Genomic DNA, 17,444 nt, shown 5'->3' with positions numbered 1-17,444 from the left:
TCTGGTAATTGGTCTTGGTTATGTCATTTGATGAGTTCCTGGAAGCTAACTCAAGTATTTGAAGAGGTTGTACTTATGCAGATGTTTGAAAACTGCTTCACTGCACAAACTCTGCAGCACAGGAAACCAAATACGGGGATGTTTTCATCCATACAATGACAGCGAGGATGGCAAAATGTTATAATTCACATACTTTGCTATTACTCCACTGTGTCTCACACATCCCTTGCTCACTCCCAATTTGCGTGTCCGCTCATATACGTGGCATATAAAGAATGTCTTGTCAAGGTTACAATTACAGTGTCTGACAAAATAAGAGAGGCAGCCAGAAGACATGATCGAATATCGACGTAACTTCATACATATGCATATATTCGGCGGCTATGTAAATCATGTTGTTGTTGTTGTCTTCAGTCCTGAGACTGGTTTGATGCAGCTCTCCATGCTACTCTATCCTGTGCAAGCTGCTTCATCTCCCAGTACCTACTGCAACCTACATCCTTCTGAATCTGCTTAGTGTACTCATCTCTCGGTCTCCCTCTACGATTTTTACCCTCCACGCTGCCCTCCAATGCTAAATTTGTGATCCCTTGATGCCTCAAAACATGTCCTACCAACCGATCCCTTCTTCTAGTCAAGTTGTGCCACAAACTTCTCTTCTCCCCAATCCTATTCAATACCTCCTCATTAGTTACGTGATCTATCCACCTTATCTTCAGTATTCTTCTGTAGCACCACATTTCGAAAGCTTCTATTCTCTTCTTGTCCAAACTAGTTATCGTCCATGTTTCACTTCCATACATGGCTACACTCCAAACAAATACTTTCAGAAACGACTTCCTGATACATAAATCAATATTCGATGTTAACAAATTTCTCTTCTTCAGAAACGCTTTCCTTGCCATTGCCAGTCTACATTTTATATCCTCTCTACTTCGACCATCATCAGTTATTTTACTTCCTAAATAGCAAAACTCCTTTACTACTTTAAGTGTCTCATTTCCTAATCTAGTTCCCTCAGCATCACCCGATTTAATTTGACTACATTCCATTATCCTCGTTTTGCTTTTGTTAATGTTCATCTTATATCCTCCTTTCAAGACACTGTCCATTCCGTTCAACTGCTCTTCCAAGTCCTTTGCCGTCTCTGACAGAATTACGATGTCATCGGCGAACCTCAAAGTTTTTACTTCGTCTCCATGAATTTTAATACCTACTCCAAATTTTTCTTTTATTTCCTTTACTGCTTGCTCAATATACAGATTGAATAACATCGGGGAGAGGCTACAACCCTGTCTCACTCCTTTCCCAACCACTGCTTCCCTTTCATGCCCCTCGACTCTTATTACTGCCATCTGGTTTCTGTACAAATTATAAATAGCCTTTCGCTCCCTGTATTTTACCCCTGCCACCTTTAGAATTTGAAAAAGAGTATTCCAGTCAACATTGTCAAAAGCTTTCTCTAAGTCTACAAATGCTAGAAACGTAGGTTTGCCTTTTCTTAATCTTTCTTCTAAGATAAGTCGTAAGGTCAGTATTGCCTCACGTGTTCCAACATTTCGACGGAATCCAAACTGATCCTCCCCGAGGTCTGCATCTACCAGTTTTTCCATTCGTCTGTAAAGAATTCGCGTTAGTATTTTGCAGCCGTGGCTTATTAAACTGATAGTTCGGTAATTTTCACATCTGTCAGCACCTGCTTTCTTTGGGATTGGAATTATTATATTCTTCTTGAAGTCTGAGGGTATTTCGCCTGTCTCATACATCTTGTTCACCAGCTGGTAGAGTTTTGTCATGACTGGCTCTCCCAAGGCCGTCAGTAGTTCTAATGGAATGTTGTCTACTCCGGGGGCCTTGTTTCGACTCAGGTCTTTCAGTGCTCTGTCAAACTCTTCACGCAGTATCGTATCTCCCATTTCGTCTTCATCTACATCCTCTTCTATGTCCATAATATTGTCCTCAAGTACATCGCCCTTGTATAGATCCTCTATATACTCCTTCCACCTTTCTGCCTTCCCTTCTTTGCTTAGAACTGGGCTGCCATCTGAGCTCTTGATATTAATACACGTGGTTCTCTTCTCTCCAAAGGTCTCTTTAATTTTCCTGTAGGCAGTATCTATCTTACCCCTAGTGAGATAAGCTTCTACATCCTTACATTTGTCCTCTAGCCATCCCTGTTTAGCCATTTTGCACTTCCTGTCGATCTCATTTTTGAGACGTTTGTATTCCTTTTTGCCTGCTTCATTTACTGCATTTTTATATTTTCTCCTTTCATCAATTAAATTCAATATTTCTTCTGTTACCCAAGGATTTCTAGCAGCCCTCGTCTTTGTACCTACTTTATCCTCTGCTGCCTTCACTACTACATCCCTCAGAGCTCCCCATTCTTCTTCTACTGTTTTTCTTTCCTCCATTCCTGTCAATTGTTCCCTTATGCTCTCCCTGAAACTCTCTACAACCTCTGGTTCTTTCAGTTTATCCAGGTCCCATCTCCTTAATTTCCCACATTTTTGCAGTTTCTTCAGTTTTAATCTACAGGTCATAACCAATAGATTGTGGTCAGAGTCCACATCTGCCCCTGGAAATGTCTTACAACTTAAAACCTGGTTCCTAAATCTCTGTCTTACCATTATATAATCTATCTGATACCTTTTAGTATCTCCAGGGTTCTTCCACGTATACAACCTTCTTTCATGATTCTTAAACCAAGTGTTAGCTATGATTAAGTTGTGCTCTGTGCAAAATTCTACTAGGCGGCTTCCTCTTTCATTTCTTAGCCCCAATCCATATTCACCTATTATGTTTCCTTCTCTCCCTTTTCCTACACTCGAATTCCAGTCACCCATTACTATTAAATTTTCGTCTCCCTTCACTATCTGAATAATTTCTTTTATTTCATCGTACATTTCTTCAATTTCTTCGTCATCTGCAGAGCTAGTTGGCATATAAACTTGTACTATTGTAGTAGGTGTGGGCTTCGTATCTATCTTGGCCACAATAATGCGTTCACTATGCTGTTTGTAGTAGCTTACCCGCATTCCTATTTTCCTATTCATTATTAAACCTACTCCTGCATTACCCCTATTTGATTTTGTGTTTATAACCCTGTAGTCACCTGACCAGAAGTCTTGTTCCTCCTGCCACCGAACTTCACTAATTCCCACTATATCTAACTTTAACCTATCCATTTCCCTTTTTAAATTTTCTAACCTACCTGCCCGATTAAGGGATCTGACATTCCACGCTCCGATCCGTAGAACGCCAGTTTTCTTTCTCCTGATAACGACATCCTCCTGAGTAGTCCCCGCCCGGAGATCCGAATGGGGGACTATTTTACCTCCGGAATATTTTACCCAAGAGGATGCCATCATCATTTAATCATACAGTAAAGCTGCATGTCCTCGGGAAAAATTACGGCTGTAGTTTCCCCTTGCTTTCAGCCGTTCGCAGTACCAGCACAGCAGGGCCGTTTTGGTTAATGTTGCAAGGCCAGATCAGTCAATCATCCAGACTGTTGCCCCTGCAACTACTGAAAAGGCTGCTGCCCCTCTTCAGGAACCACACGTTTGTCTGGCCTCTCAACAGATACCCCTCCGTTGTGGTTGCACCTACGGTACGGCCATCTGTATCGCTGAGGCACGCAAGCCTCCCCACCAACGGCAAGGTCCATGGTTCATGGGGGAAGAGTCGCTATTCTCTATGAAATGTACTTGTAAAAACAGCCGTTAGCCTACTTTACTGTTATTCGTGTATAGTGTTGTCACCAGGCCTACTAATAGGTAGTGAAATGTGTAATGGTAGTAACACACTAAAATCACAATAGTAATCCCTTGTAGTTGCTACATATTTTATTACAATCAAAAGCCTTATAAAATCACAATCTCAAGGTCAGATCACTTGGACAAATAAAAAATAAATTTGTGGAATAATCGCGTCTACTGCCGGATGTTTGTGTCGCTCTGGCACAATATTTCGGCCACGTAACTCGTTGCCTTCTTCAGGTGCTACGTGAGACTGCCGTATTGGAGGATCTTGTCCAGTATTTATGCCCAGAAGGCGCTGGGTGCTCTCTCTGCCGTCCGCGCCCGTCTGGCGTTGCTTGTAATGTGTTCTCTCTTCTCCGATGCTCCCCTGTGCTCCACATGTCAAGATCTCGCCGGGAAAGCCTGAAGAGTTACAACAAATAAATTTCTTTAATCGAAACAAGACCCATAAAACTTGAAATTTGAATATGACTAAGTAAATATACTCAGTTAAAGCTTTACTTAAATAGTACAAAAGTCCATAAAATTCCCATCAGAACACTCACTACTCCCAATCAGCTGAGAAACAGATTAAGGGTATGAACACGGATCTTTTAAGGTTTGGCTAGCCAACTTTCCTAAACAAAACTATATTCAAATGACTAAAACAATTAAGGAGGTGCTTTAAGTCTAACCAAACCAATCTTTAAATTTACTTACTCAGTTGATTAATCAACAATATTCTCAGAATGATTACAACTAGAACATGACCATATGACAATACCCCTAAAATGAGGTTGCTTCAATATTGCGTGTGAATTAGCGATAGACGCGAAGAGACCAAGGATTCAAATCAATACGAGAGACCCACGAGACAGGAAATGACATAGAAATGTACTCAACTTTGCACTGCAATTGAACTTCAGATGCTATAATTCTCCACCGGAAAGATAGAGTCACGCAACAGTGACAACATAACCCAAAATGTGAAGGAGAGGACAGGACCTTAAACATATTTTTGCCCCAATGGTGCTCTGCTCCCAGTATGCTCGCGTGGACCGCTGCCAATTATCTGTAGCACAACACACATCAACGGATGGCAATATTCTGAGACATAAACTACGCAATAATATCTAGAGAACAGGTGACCATTACGACTGAATAGAAACAAATTAGCCTCCTTGAGTTACTTGACCAGTGCCAGCCCTTAAACTTTGACTAATAAGTTGGCTGAAAATCATGCCCTCAAGTTAAGATGGCAAGAATTATCTCGGCGCACATTTACACGCCAAACTACCGAATGAACTACAAGGTAGAATAGAGGACGTATCTTGGCGTGTCTTGAAACGCCAGAACCGGACTTATTCACTACTCTTTGCACTTCTAGCTACGTCTTTAACCACGCTTCATGTCGGTTGATTGGGCTTCGCCACACTTCCTCAACTGTCACGACACCGAGGTAAGTGATAAACAACGAAAACAATTCCAAAGGATTTTTAGTACAATGGCATATTCAGTTAAGCCGCATGCAACCCACCGAAGCAACTCGGCGACTCCAATTCCATCGCCGGCGTAGGTTATAACGGACTCCAAGGAACTTGTCCTTCCGACCTCTAGGAAAACCAAATCACCGTGGGCGGTGGATCTGCCCTCATAACTCAACACGCCGTAGCGCTGGCCCTGCTCCTTCGTTGTCCGACTCGTCCTATTGCCGTCCTGCCTACGTACACAGTCCCACGTGACTCTCGCTCACCGCCGATCCCGACACATCTACCCAGCAGACCGCACGCGCTGCCGTTAAATCCGCGCCGCCAAAGATGAACAGAAGACAAATAAGCATCAAAGTCGACTCAAAGATCAAAATGACGATCGATGGGAACTGGCGCCAGAAACGCACCAGCTCAGGTAGGATACATAAGAGGCCTGAACAGGTTCACATGCCGGATGATCACTGTGAAGAACACGCAGAAACCATGTCTTCTTGTGGGACAGCATTATCAGCACCTAACAGAGCATGGAAGAGGCCTCATTGTAGGCCAGAGGGTCGTCTGGTCAAATCACACAATATACAGATTTCTGGAGTATTTCTGTGTGACAGTGGCTCGATACTGGACAGTATGACAATGGTGGGCAGGCATACTCATCCTGGAGGTTCCAGTCGAGGAGGAAGAGGAGAAGATTACTGTTTAACGTCCCGTCGACAACGATGTCACTGGAGACAGAACGCAAGGCAGGATTAGGCGAGGATGGAGAAGGAAGGCGGCCGTGTCCTTCCCAAGGAACCACTCCGGCATTTGACTTAAGCGATTTAGGGAAATCACGGAAAACCTAAACAATGATGGCCAGACGCAGGTTTGAACCGTCGTCCTCCCGAATACGAGTCCACTGCGCTGCCCTGCCCCGTGTGCCGGTGGACGATGTCTGATCAACATAATGAAGGGTCGCGCTGTTGTGCACCAACCATACACACTGACTGGTTGTGAATGACGCTGGAGTTGTCGTCCGATGATGTTCCATATGTGCGTGGTTGGAAATGAATACGGTGATCGTGTAGGTCAAGGCAACGTGTCGACAGACTGCAGTCGTGTTGGGTCACAAGAGCGGTGTGTGGACGAGCGTTATCCTGTTGGAAAACACTCTCTGGAGTGCTCTTCATGAGTGGCAGCACAACAGGTCGGATCACCAGATTGACGTACAGATTTAGGGTAACCACGAGAGTGCTCCTGCTATCGTATGAAATCATACCCCAGACCGTAACTCCAGGTGTGGGTCCAGTATATGTAGGACACAGACAGGTTGGTTGCAGGCCCTCAGATAGCTTCCTTCTAACCAACACACGGCCATCACTTGCATCGAGGCAGAACCAGTTTTCACCAGAAAACCCTCCCTCCAGTGAGCTCTCGCTTGACACCACTGAAGCCGCAAAAGGCTGTGGTGTGGGATCAGTGGAATGCACGCGACAGGGCGTCTGGCTCGGAGCTGTCCTTGGAGTAACCGATTTGTAACAGTTCATTATGGTACCAACCGCTGCTCAGTTTTCTGCTGCAGATGCCGGACGATGCACCAGAGCCATACACCGAACGCGATGGTCTCCCCTCTTCGTAGTGCCATGTGGCTGCCTGGTGTGCGTACATTCCCGTGAGCACCGTTGCCGGCAATCGTGTATAGTGGCTACATTTCTGCCATGTTTTTCTGCAATATCTAGTAACCCTGTTACATGACTTCCTTCATCTCAGTGAGGTGTTGGTAATGGCGCCTTTGTTGCCTTGCAGGCATCCTTGATGAATATCAATCAACTCACCACGTGCAGTCCCAAAGGTAACTAACGCTCACGACCGTTACAGCGTGTATTTTCTGCAAACCTAATTGGATCCTCATAGAAGATCTAGAGGAAGTCCTCAGAACAACGGAAAAAATTCTATACAATCAGTATGGAATGAGAATAAACAAGAAAAAGACTAAAGTGATGGTATGCAGTACAGGAGCAGAATATGAACCTCCGAGAATTAGAATTGGAAGAGAGGAGCTGGAAGTGATACAGGAATTTACTTACCTGGGAAGCAAAATCACAAGGGATGGTAGAAGCCGGAAACAAATTGCGACCAGAATACAAAAGGCCAAAATTGCATTTAATCGGAGAAGGAACTTACTCACCAGCAACAACATCAGTCTGAAAATAAGGAAACGCATCATGAAAGGTTTCGTTTGGAGTGTGGCCCTATATGGATGTGAAACTTGGACAGTTGGAAGAGCAGAGAGAAGACGGCTAGAGGCCCTGGAGATGTGATGCTATAGAAGGATGATGAAGATCAGCTGGACAGACAAAGTAACAAATGAAGAGGTGCTTAGAAGAGTACAGGAAACCAGATCTCTGTGGAGGCACATCCAAACAAGAAGAGACAAACTTGTAGGGCACATCCTACGACACAACAATATCATTGGAACAATAGCAGAAGGAGTTATTGAGGGAAGGAATCGGCGGGGGCGACCAAGGATATCATACATGCAACAGATCATGAATGACGTTGGATGTAACACATATGTGGAAATGAAGAGGAAAGCAGACAGAAGAGAGGAATGGCGCTCTGCTGCAAACCAACCTCAGGGTTGAACACTAAAGAAGAAAGAAGAAGAAGTGGCGCTACTAGCGCCACCCTTATGTGACAGGCACGAAACATAAACGGACATCATCTTTCAGATGTAGAAATACGCCTACCAACTCCTTCTTGCTGTTGCGATTTTTTTCCGTCGTGGTAGTAACCCCCTCACATCTGCGCCTACTATCCGAGTGTGAGAAATGGAGTCCCTGCAGACTTCTCTACCACTCCGCAGTTGTGGTAGGAGATTGCCAGCTGCCAGTTTAGAGAATTACCGTCCCATGCAGTGGCTGCCGTTCACGACACAAACGGCTATTTGGAGTGGTGTGACTGAGAAGCGTGGACTGCCGACGAACGTTGTCGTATGAAGTTCAGTGATGAACTACGAATGAACGTCGTAGTATGGCGACAACCTGGGGAGAGGTCCCGTTCTTCCAGCAGAGTTCCCCGTCAGGTCACGGCATGGGGAGTCCTAGGATGTGATTTCAGGTCGTGGCTGGTAGTGACTGAGGGAACTCTCACGTCACAGCGGTGTGTCACGGACACACTACGTCCCCGTGCGTTATCTCTTGTGAAACAGTGTCATCGTGCCATTTTTCAACAGGACAAGGCTCATTATCAAATGGCTCGTGTCTCTCTAAACTGTGTGCATAATGTTGAGGTACTCCCATGACCAGCAAGAGCCCAGATCTGTCCCTCATACAGCATAACCGTAAGCAGAACGGACGTCAGTTTCGTCTCAGTGACCACTTGCAGTGTGTCATGGAAGAGATACAACAGTTGTGGACTAGCTTGCCTTAGGGGAAGATACAATGGCTTTATGAAACACGTCCCAACCGGATCAGTGGATGCATCCGGGATAGAATGGGTTGAACTTCTTAGTGATAAGTAGCCTCATACCGACAGGTTCTTTGTAAATTTGGCTTGTTTTGGCAATCACTGGAATGACATCGCACACCCTCTCAACCTGTGAAGTTACATTCCGTCCCCTCCTACCCTTCTAGGTGATTCATTTTTTCGGCAGACAGGCAGTGTATTCTACAACTGAGAATGATTATTGATATATACGAGTAGTTCTGTCCTTGTGGAACTACCTAATAGGTTAAAACTATTCACCCAACTGAGATTCAGACTTGAAATCTTGCCCTGCGTGGGCAGCGTCACTACCTACTCTCATGGCTTTAACTTCCGGGAGTACCTCTCTCCCACCTTCCAAACTTTACACAACTTCTCGCGCCTGCCCTGTGTGACTCCAAACTCCATAAGAAAGGATATTCCTGAGTAATGACTTAGTAACAAGGGACGTGTTTCCAGAATGAATGTTTCACACTGGAGCTGTAAGGGCCGGCCGTGCGTCTATTAGTGCTTGTCTAGCTCAGTTCTTTAAGCAGTTACCCACAAAAGGCAAAGGTCCGAGGTTCGAGTCCCGCTCCGGCGCAGAGTTTAATTTCCCAGGAAATTTCAGAACATCATCGCACTCTGCTGTAGAGTGAAAGATTCATTGAGAATGAAGCATATTACTGAGCTACTCAAAGAACTGGGGCCAACCGTCTTGCCGCAGTGATAACACGGGTTATTGTCATATCACCGAAGTTAATCGCTGTCGGGCTGGGGTAGCACTTGGTGGGTGACCATCCGAGCTGTTGGCAAACGGAGTTCACTCAACCCTTGTGAGGTAAACTAAGGAGCTACTTGACTGAGAAGTAGCGTCTCCGGACTCGTAAACTTATATACGACTGGGAGAACGGTGTGCTGACCACTTTACTCTCCAGATCCGTGGACTGAGGATGACACGGTGGCCGGTCGGTGGCGTTGTGCCTTCAGGCCTAATCGGGTGGAGTTAAGTTTTTACTCAAAGAACTAACTACATCAATGTTCTGTATGATTGTCAAAAAATTAACAGCTTAATAATTTTGCAAATTTCCCGTGTGTAATATATTATCGCATTATTTTCACTTAGAAAGAAAAGGACTAAGTAGTGACTGCAGAAACGCAAGCGCTAGAACTCTCTCCTACTGCGACTGTGTGCTGTTTCGAAAATTTTTATCGGAGGAAAAAGGCAATGGCTGAAGCAAAGCTGTGAGAAAGAGACGTGAGTCGTGCCTGGATAGCTTAGCTATTAAAAGTATGGCCCACAAAAGGTGAGGCTCTTGGTTCGAAACTCGGACCGGTATACGGCTTTGATCTGCCGGGCTGTTTCAAAATAGCACAAAATCCACTGTAGAGTGAAAACTCATTCTGTATATATTTACAGAAGTGCTTTAATGAGCTGTTATTTGTAAGTAAATGCCTGAGGTAGGTGAACTTACATGTGTCAATACTGGTGTTTGTGTGTGTGTGTGTGTGTGTGTGTGTGTGTGTGTGTGTGTGTGTGTGTGTGTGTGTAAGCGTGAGAGAGACCGGGCGATTGTGACTGTACTGTATTTAGTGATGCTGAAAATGCAACTGGCATAAGCTGTTTACATCCCTTTGTGACCTGATTCCTTGCAGGTCGCTGTGGGATATTTAGTTTGCAATGTTATTTTTACTTCCGATAAAACTTTTAGGATCAGAGGCAGTGGTCTATATGAAGGTTGTCAAGAAAAGTATTCCCGATTTGGAGAGGTAGTAGTATCGACCAAAAGAAAATATGAATGTCCAGTAAACATGGGCTCTTAAAAGTGCATACCTTGAAAGCCACGAGCACTTGTTCATATCCGCTACTGTGTAACGCATCTCTTCTACTGCTAGCTCTTCTGTTATGAACGATCTACACAATGCAGTAAGCAAATGACGACGCGTTCCTCTGTTATTGCTTATGAATAGAGCATTCAGTGGGCTTCTGTTAGTGTTTTTACTGTGAACGGCACTCGCAATTTTGTGTAATTGCAGCGCATACACTAGTTCTATTGGGTCAGATTGTGTTTTGACAACTTTGTAAAATGCTTTTACATTGTACTTTGATCTTTGCACTTTCCAGCATGATGGAAATCTATTATTCCACAGGGGAAACTGCAGACATGACCTTCTTTATGGTGTGGCAAATGAAAGCTACCTTTGAGCTCGTGTTTAGTATACTGAAAAATACCAAAAGACAGCGTACCATCTGCACAATTTTTCAACCGTATTTTCCAGCAACTTGCACACTCTTGCTCCGTAGCGACAATAACGACGGATCGCGGCTAATCTCGCACCATTCGTACTCCCGTTGCGGAGGAGAGTACTGGAAACAGTGTACGTAAAATTTCGGCAGCTATCGTAAATAGTCATCCTCTAGTCTGGGCAATCCTGTATGACCTGTTCCTCTAACCAGATAATGTACAGTGTGTCCATGCCCCTCAGTCACAAGACCAACCTGCTGGAATGCAATTCCGCCAATGGATGTTGCAAATATTTGGTGAAGACCCACTATGAGCAATGAAGATACTGTTCGCAGACGATGCTGCTTTATCGCTAGATGCAAACTGTCAATCTTCGTAACCAAATGTAGAGATTCATCCAGAGCCAAAAGCAGTTCAAGAAGCAGGGCATCAGCCACGATTTTCAGTTATTCTATGAGCAGGAATTAGTAGCGGCAGACTATGGCCTTATGTACTACCATGCAGGTTGAATGGTGTAAATTATCTTCAGTTCCTGTCAAACGATTTACCTGTCCTGCTAGAGGACATGCCATTTCAACGACGGTTGCAGATGTGGTTCATGAATGGTGGAGCACCAGCCTATTTTATCTGAAATATTCGAGAAACCTGATGCTGACTCTTAACGGACATTGGATGCCCAGTACGTTGACAAGCTCATTCCCTCGATCTTAATCACTTGGATTTTTGATTGTGGGACACTTGAAACCTGTGGTGTACACAAGCCGCATTAGTGATGTACAAACATCACAGGATCGCGTCATCGGTGCCTGACAGCGCATCCGCGACCAACCTGAGTTTTTCAGAGAGTGCATGATAACAGTAACACACCAGACAGAAGCATGTCTTACTATGAATGGACATTATACTGAGCGCCTTCTTCAGAAATGGCTCAGGAGTGCAGGTCGTATGTAACAGCAAGCAGATTAAATCAGAAGCTCTGCTGCGTCACGGTAACAGAATAATATGTTCTGTTTTGTTAACTTATTTGTTCACTACATTCCGTTATTCGTTGGTCATAGGAAAGGGATCGCGGCAGAAGAGATGTTTTTTCACAATACTGAAGATGTGCACCTCTTTATGCATTTTTTAGTCCCTGTTTACTCGATATTTTTTCTTGTTTTGGTCCGTACTATCAGCTCTCAGAATATGGAATACTGTTTTTCAAGTCTCTGAATAAAAGTATTTCCCGACTTTCAGGCTGTGACAACGGTAGACATTGCGGAAGCAAAATGGCTTCTCCGCCCGGAAGTTTTATCTGAAGTAAACATATACACTGACAGCCTATATTGCGTGAATGATATTTTTAGTTATGTGAATGCAACTGGTTCCGCATAAAGTCCCAATGTAGCTGACATCAGTAGCTGCTTTCCTTTCGTTTCTCCCCCCTTCTCCTTCACTGTACATAATATCTTTAGTTGCCCAGGGATCAAGATTTCTTAACACACAGCACAGGTCCACATCTATTGCGTCGGCGCCCGTAACGTCACTTTTTAGAGGACACTGTAATACAGCATACTCTATCGCACTGATCTCTCCACATTCGTGTGCGTGTGACTGTCTATTGTCCGTTTTGTTTTCAGACAAGGAAGGCACGGTTCCTGTCCCATTATGAACGGGATCGTGTTTCTGCTTGATTTCATATGCTGCAGTTTCTTTCTTTCGCGAATATCTGACGACGATTTGAAAACACCTCGTCCATTGTCCTTATTGTCCCGCTTCATGTGCCGCGTACCAGTTCTCCAGGATTTCGATTCAACCGCAATCGTAATTTTGTCGCCAGTGATCGGTCTCATCCCTTTAATGTCCTCCATCCGCAATCAGTAGAATGTTGTTCCGTACCTGACTATTATATTGTCAGCACACATTCACGAAACAGTTACCAACGTTTCTTCTGGTGTTGTGCTAAATACTCCTGTTAATATTAAAAGTACGACCACAACATTCGCACACTACGTGGTCAAAAGCATCTCGACACCCCTATTGACCGCTAGATGTCACGAGAGTCTGTCTCGACAGTTACAAGGGTGGCAAGGGGTGGGGGGTGGGGGGGGGGGGGGAGGGGGAGTGTTGTTGCCAGTGACAAGTAGTAGCAGCATTATGGGTCAGCCGGGAGAGAGCAGTCCCTTCGAACGTGAACTAACCGTTGGCTGCTACCTGAGTAACTAATCAATCAGTACAATTTAGACCCTTCTAAAGCTGCCGCAGTCGACTGTTGCTAAGTGCGAAGCGGACACGTGAAGAGACAACAACACCTACATCGAGACCAGGCAGACCTCATGTACTGACGGACACGTTCAGCGGAAGCAATCAGTCGTGAGTTCCAAAATGCTGACAGCAGTCCAGCTACCACAGTGACAGTGTGTGGGAAGTTAGAATGGGCACTTAGAATGGGCACAATGATCGAGAAACTCCTCGTAAGTTACATATTTCTGCACTCAGTGTTAAACGACCCTTGAGGTGGTGCAAAAGAGGACGCCACCTAGCAGTGGGTGACTGGAAACGAATTATTTGGAGAGATGAATCACAGTGCACCCTGTGACAGTCCGATGGAAAGGTTTGGGTTTGCCGACTGTATTGAGAACGTTACCTGCCATCACGTGTAGTGCCAACAGTTAAGTATGAAGGAGGTGGTGTGACGGTTGAAACTTCTGTGAATGTTGAAAGTTGTATGATGAAACTATGTGTAAGCTACTATGTGTAAGTGAATTTCAAGCTGACACTCTGAGAACTGTCTGACTTTTAAACAGCGATTACAGATTCTGTTGTACAATTAGCGTAACTAACCTACTTTTGAACATGAACCCATTTTTGCAAAGTACTTTTTAGGAATGTGATTTTAATGATTCTGAAATGCACCTGGCTGTCTATAAATTAATCGTTCACTGCTCTCTCCTGACTGACCCATTCACAAGATCATTCAGAATAAAAAACTGTTAGGTAACTTAAATGTGTCCTATTACATAAAAGAAAACTATCTATTGAATTTAAATAACATTTCACTGAATGGAGACTGTTGCTAATATTCTCTTAAAATGTTGATTTAGGCCCAACAAGAAACTCTTACATTGCAACAGATATTTTGACTCTGTTCTGAGAGCAATGTAAGGATGATGAGCGGAAATAGATGAATGGGCTGAAGTTTCAATTTTTATATTTGTTTCTTTAAAACTGTTGTTTTTCGCAAATTAGTTTTTTATTATATTTATTTATTATATTATTTATTATATATATATATTTATATTTATTTATTATATATATATTTATTATATTTTTATATTTTATTATATTTATTTTTTGCTGATGCAAACATGCAAGGCTTAACAGAGCAAATTTTACCAAACTCATTTTTTCTTTGAACATTGGAGATAAACTTTGTGAAATACTTATAAATGACAGAGGGAAGTATTTTGAAATTATATTACATTAATGGCACAAAAATAAACTCAAACTAATACAAACGATCAGCATTGTCTTTCTCCACATTCCCATATGCTATATTTTCTAGTTGTACAAAATATTTCTATTGCCAAATTTGTTTTCATGGATTCCTAACGCAATACTATTTAACTAATCTAAATGGGGGAAGGCTAATTAGAATTCTGTACACATGATTGATGTTTCTCTCTGGTTACCAACATGTAGATATTATTAGACACAGTGAAAATATGCACAGCAATAATTACTGAGCTCACGTTTGCAGCAAACAAACGCAAAGTAAATTACCTTTTTCTGAAGTGTTGTGCCTTTACACAACCATCTTAAAAATCATTCTTCATCCTCAGGGTACACATCATGGTACATCTAAAACAGAAATCTCTGTGCGGTACATCTCGTGTCCAAGATGCCCGGTCTGCCACGACACACCTTCTCTCCATGACACGACTCCTACTGCCCAAGGCTGCGACTCGACTGGACTGTGACTTACTTACTTTCCCGCATTCTACTCAGTAATGTAACGTCTGGAAGCCAGAGATTGGGTTTTCAGCAGTATTCCTAATAATCTGACAATTTTCATTGTCTTTTCATTCACAGATGCTCCAAGTAGTAACATACCAAGCAAACTATGGTTTAATGTCATTTCACTTAAGGTATGGTGGTAGTTATGGTGTGGTCCCGATATTGCGCTTAAGAGGACGCTAAACCTGAAGGATATGAAAACGTTTTACAGCACTGTGTAGTGTATGCAGTAGAAGAACAGCTCAGAGATGATGATTGATTGTATCAGCACATGTCATAAAGCGGCAACTGGGAGGCAATGTTTTGTGGACAATAGCATTTGTGAAGTGGGCTGCCCAGCCAAAAGTCCCCACCTGAACCCAATGGAACACCTTTGGGATGAGTTAGGAAGTCGACTTTCCTCCAGTAGAACCCAGCCTCCGACGTCACTACCTGTTCTGGTTTCGACTCTTGAGGAAGAACGGGCTGTCATCCCTCTGCAGATCTTCAGACACTTCATTGAAAGTATCCCGAACATATTTCAAGTCGCCATACAGGCGAACGGTGGACGTACCCGTATTAATGCCCACCGATCGATGTACAAATATTTTGATCAGATGGTGCATTAGGAGTGCTTTCCCACACTGGTAGCGCTACTGCAGAGCCCATGCACTTGCTGTGAATTCAACTATGGCAATAATGGTGGCACTATCGTATAACCTCACTGCTGGCAATGATAACTTATATCACAACTCCAACTCGAGCATCCACAGAGCGAGATTCTCGCCGCCTGTTCAACAGCTGTCCCCTTGAGACAGGTAACCGCATCGCCAGTACCAAGGAAAGACGCAGTGTTCACTCCTGGAGTGCCACCACTTTTGAATCTTAACGTTGCAAGCTGACCCTGCTTCCTGGGAAAATATTACAAGATGTGGCGTTGCAGTCCTGAGGGTTGCGTCATCCACTGCTAAGCACATGCTTTAACAACAGCATCAGTCTTTTTTTTTTTTTTTTTAAATAGGCCTTATCACGCAAGCTCTAATTACATGCGTAAAGTTTGACATACATTGCAAAAATAATCGAATAAACGTTTTAAGCAATATAAATGATAACTTAGCGGAAACAAATAAAAAAAAATTGTCAAGGCAATGACGACATTAAGTTTGAATTATCTATATTATTCACATTGATAAACAAAAGATTTGATGGCCTTACATCAAAAAATTAGAAGTGTATTGGTTTCCAAACTAAATGTTGATTGCATAAATAGCGAATAACAATTGACAGATCTGGCAAAACTGAATAAGCTGCCACGAAAGCAGAACCAATATACAAATCCTAACTACGCGTTATTGCTGATGTTCATCACTCATCAAAACTTCATCACAAGGTATAGCTATCACTCGTGCGAAATTAAAGTGTCTCAGCCACCAAAAAAATACAACTCTTGAAAGCAGAATCATAATGTGTTGGTTCAACAAACTTCACTATCACCTACAAAATTTTAAAAGTACTGAAGCGGTGCAGCAAGCCAGCTCAAAATTAAGATTGCGAAAAGATAAGACCACGAAGTCGCCTATTTAACACCTTGGAAACCCATACCACTCCAGTCATGTTCACAACTTCTTACAAATTTATGGTAAAATGACTAAATTACACCATTTTTCTGAATACTATGTATTGCAATGAGCACCTCCCCAAGCTGGTACTTTCCAACCTCATATAACATTCCTACATATAAATTACGCCAAATATTACTAAAAACATGATGTGGTGCCGTCACCTACAACTGTAAGATATACAATAAAATATTTTTATACACTCTAACGTGATGTATCAGATCAAAGCGTATATTCCTTCTGGTTTACTTGGTGGTCTTGGTCTTAATGAAGCACTCAATAACATTCAATTACAGACGATTTCATTGACGCCTGCTTCAGTCGGACTCAATAATGTTTTGATTTGAGACAGAAGTAGCTTACATGTCTAAACATAAATATACTTAGGAAATGTCTAGAGGTGCATGATATCATGTACTGACATCATGGTGCATGCAGTGTGGAGTAATTTTGGTTCTGTTTAATTATATTACATGCTTTTAATTAAAGTATCAATAGTTAGGATACAGTCTATTTGCGTCAGTGAGTTTTCACTGACAATAAAGATAAAAATTCAGTTGTCAGCTGCACAAGAAAACCTTTAGTTGATTCACTTAACCAGTTTTAATAGTTTAAACTGTCATCTTCAAAAGTGAAATTGGCTCAAATCATTGGGAAGCCAAGGTCAAAATAAGAATCGGACAATACTGTCCTACAAAGGATTGGCAAAAAATACACACATAACAAAGTATGTTAAAAGAAAAGTACAAAGATTGAACAGCAGAAGTAAAAATGATTTGTTAAACGAACTGTAACATAGTTAAACTTAAGAGCCACAATATAGGCTGCCTTTGCTACAGAACCAACAAAGTCAAGCGACTTCCAAAAAAAATATATGTTACGTGTAATGAGCATCAAACAACTGTCAAATCTCACATCGTACATACTGTA

At 42.8% G+C, this 17,444-nt stretch overlaps 1 protein-coding gene across 1 annotated transcript in view; it reads left to right on the top strand.

Moving 5' to 3' along the window:
- Positions 1–17,444, top strand: part of LOC126358740 (ionotropic receptor 21a) — a 227,825-nt gene that overhangs the window by 57,858 nt on the left and 152,523 nt on the right. The gene's annotated exons all lie outside the window — the stretch shown is intronic.

The sequence above is a fragment of the Schistocerca gregaria genome, chromosome 1 (assembly GCF_023897955.1).
Source record: "Schistocerca gregaria isolate iqSchGreg1 chromosome 1, iqSchGreg1.2, whole genome shotgun sequence".
In the NCBI taxonomy this organism is placed as follows: Eukaryota; Metazoa; Arthropoda; class Insecta; order Orthoptera; family Acrididae; genus Schistocerca; species Schistocerca gregaria.
Note: the sequence above shows the minus strand (reverse complement) of the source record. Positions and strands in the feature narration are given on the sequence as shown.